General features: G+C 55.8%; 1 long non-coding RNA gene across 1 annotated transcript; it reads right to left on the bottom strand.

Annotated features, from left to right (window-relative positions):
* Positions 1-1,720: 1,720 nt before the first annotated feature.
* On the bottom strand, positions 1,721-3,204 carry LOC136392671 (uncharacterized). Its single transcript, XR_010748963.1, has 2 exons — positions 2,894-3,204; positions 1,721-2,227 (listed from the first exon to the last, which is right to left on the bottom strand). It is a non-coding gene; the product is annotated as an uncharacterized lncRNA (long non-coding RNA).
* Positions 3,205-3,246: the final 42 nt, after the last annotated feature.

Genomic DNA, 3,246 nt, shown 5'->3' with positions numbered 1-3,246 from the left:
CCAACAGGGAGGAAAAAGTGTAAAACAAATGGCTTGTCTGCTTCTGGGCTGTGGCATCTTCATTCCTAGAGAAGCGTCACGTCGTCTAGTTCAGGGTCAGCAAACGTGGTAGGCTTTGTGGGTCTCCTGCCATTGATAATTTGTGTCCACAGATGAGCATGGCTGTGTCACAGTGAAACTGAATGGATACTGAGATGTGAACTTAATACAGTTTTCACATCATGAAATTGTTTTTCGCTGTTTAAAAATGTGTGAAATACTTTTGGCTGACAGGCCACACAGAAGCAGGCTGTTCGTGTTAGGGGGGCTGGTTGCACCAGGAGCTGGGGAGTTCTTATACAGTGGAGAAAATTCTAGAACAGTTAGGCAGCCGTCTGATTGCAGGTTCATCACACACGGCGCAATTCCTAGTGGTCGTTTTATAAGCTGTCAGTTCATTCTACTTCTGTGTTTATGGAACGCAGGTGTTAAAGCATGTTTTAAAACAGCGAGTGTTTCCAGAGAGGTGTGAATGGGTGCAGATATTTAGAAGTGTGTGTGTGTGTGTGACAGTTTCCCTTGGGGCAAGGTCCTGTCTTACAATAATGAACAAATCTGAGGCCCTGGCCGGTTGGCTCAGTGGTAGAGCATCGGCCTGGCGTGTGGGAGTCCCGGGTTCAATTCCCAGCCAGGGCACACAGTAGAAGTGCCCACCTGCTTCTCCCCCCATCCCCCTCTCTGTCTCTCTCTTCCCCTCCCGTAGCTGAGGCTCCATCGGAGCAAAGATGGCCCGGGCGCTGAGGATGGCTCTATGGCCTCTGCCTCAGGTGTTAGAATGGCTCTGGTTGCAACGCCCCAGATGGGCAGAGCATCGCCCCCTGGTGGGCGTGCCAGGTGGATCCCGGTCGGGCGCATGCGGGAGTCTGTCTGACTGCCTCCCGGCTTCTAACTTTGGAAAAATACAAAAACAAGTAAATAAATAAAATAGTGAACAAATTTAATGAGAGAGAGAGGTGAGGGAACCGGCCTGCAGAGACCTGAGCTGGGACATCTGTTCCTGCCGTTGCTGCCGCCCTGTGTCCTCCTCGCTTTACTGGGGGGTTCTAGGCGCAGAGGGGACAGAGCAGATGGACTGGCCTTGGGGTTTCTGGAGGATGACCTGTGGTCTGGCCACCTCCCCCACACCCCTGCCTGTCTTCGCGGTGTTCAGAGGCTCGGCTGTTCCGCAGACGTGAGGGTGAGGGAGACAGAGGGGCTGTGCTTGTCTTCTGTGGACGTGACCTTCAACTTCCACGTCCGGATGAGTTCTCTTGGTTCTCTTTGGTTTGGCGTTCGGAGCACTTGTCTGTCTGCTGCTGAGAAAGCCCTGCCCTGGGAGACCCTGGGGCATTGCTGCCGCCACGGGGTCTGCCCGCACTCCCTGCAGGGGTCCGTGCTGGGACGCACTCCTTTGAGTTCACCTTGTTAGGAACTGAGTAGGACACGGTGGCTTCGGGAATTTCCTTTTATAATTGTTTATATTTTTAAGCTCCCAATCCAGCTATTAAGTTGAGGAAAATGTGTTTTGTTTTCTAACAACTACCCGTGTGTAGGTGTTTCTGTTGTTACCGAGTGTGTCTGACCACTGAGGAGCTGTGAGGGGACCCCTCCGCCTGCCGGCATATTTAAACCCCTGTGTTTCTGAAACATCGCTGTCGCTCTGCGCTTCACGGTGAGACGGTGACGTCCCTCTTGAGGTGTCGAAGTGAGTTCTGAGCGGGCGGCCAGTGTGGTGGCCGGGTCAGGGCCAGCGAGTGGGTGGCCTGAGACCGAGTGGCCCACACAGCCCAACTGCCCGTCCCGGAGGAGCCCTGCCCCGTGTGTGCCGACCTTCTGCGGTGTGGCTCGGTGTGTGTGCTGCTCCTTGTGTAAAATTGCCTCTTTTTTTTTTTTCTTGACAATTGAAGTGGCTATTATAACTAAAACAAATATGGTGAGAAAAAGATTCCCGTGATCGTGCTGTGGATTTAATTATCAAGATGTTTATACCTCTCTTCTACTTGTTGTTTTGAGAAACTGTCTGACTCTTCCCCTTAATGGCTTGTAGTCTTTTCTGTGTCATAATAAAGCTACATTTTATTCTGAAAATTGACTGGGTCTCCCCTTTCTTATACCAGCAGCCAAAGAGGGGAGCAGGGGGTGAGAGGCTGGCACCCGGGGCAGGCTCCCTGGGGCAGGCCTTGTCAGTGGCAGGGTGCAGGCACAGGACCTCCCGTGTCACCGTCACCGTCCTGCAGGGTGCAGTCACAGGACCTCCCGTGTCACTGTCACCGTCCTGCAGGGTGCAGTCACAGGACCTCCCGTGTCACCGTCACCGTCCTGCAGGGTGCAGTCACAGGACTTCCCGTGTCACCGTCACCGTCCTGCAGGGTGCAGTCACAGGACCTCCCGTGTCACTGTCACTGTCACCGTCCTGCAGGGTGCAGTCACAGGACTTCCCGTGTCACTGTCACCGTCCTGCAGGGTGCAGTCACAGGACCTCCCGTGTCACCGTCACCGTCCTGCAGGGTGCAGTCACAGGACCTCCCGTGTCACCGTCACCGTCCTGCAGGGTGCAGTCACAGGACCTCCCGTGTCACCGTCACCGTCCTGCAGGGTGCAGTCACAGGACCTCCCGTGTCACCGTCACCGTCCTGCAGGGTGCAGTCACAGGACTTCCCGTGTCACCGTCACCGTCCTGCAGGGTGCAGTCACAGGACCTCCCGTGTCACAGTCACCGTCCTGCAGGGTGCAGTCACAGGACCTCCCGTGTCACCGTCACCGTCCTGCAGGGTGCAGTCACAGGACCTCCCGTGTCACCGTCACCGTCCTGCAGGGTGCAGTCACAGGACTTCCCGTGTCACCGTCACCGTCCTGCAGGGTGCAGTCACAGGACTTCCCGTGTCACTGTCACTGTCCTGCAGGGGTCCTTAGCTTTCCCTCTTGGCCGAGCCCCAGTGCACCCAGGCTTCCAACTCCACGGGTCAGCCGGCTCTCTCTGGAGCCTAGTGGACAGTCAGCATGCAGGTCCCAGGACACCAGAGGATGCGGCTGCGTGTGACAGTCTTGAGCCCAGGGAGGCAGCTGGAGAGGGTGGGACCTTTCAGAATCGTCACAGAGGAAGGCACGACCCCAACGAGTGATAAAGCCAGCAGCCCTGCAAGGTTTTATTTCTGTGGAAGAGCCCCTGGGGACTGCATCCGGAAAGCACAGGAGATGATGGTGCCCACAGTGGAGGCCTGGGACTCG

This window comes from Saccopteryx leptura, chromosome 2 (genome assembly GCF_036850995.1).
Source record: "Saccopteryx leptura isolate mSacLep1 chromosome 2, mSacLep1_pri_phased_curated, whole genome shotgun sequence".
NCBI lineage: Eukaryota > Metazoa > Chordata > Mammalia > Chiroptera > Emballonuridae > Saccopteryx > Saccopteryx leptura.
Note: the sequence above shows the minus strand (reverse complement) of the source record. Positions and strands in the feature narration are given on the sequence as shown.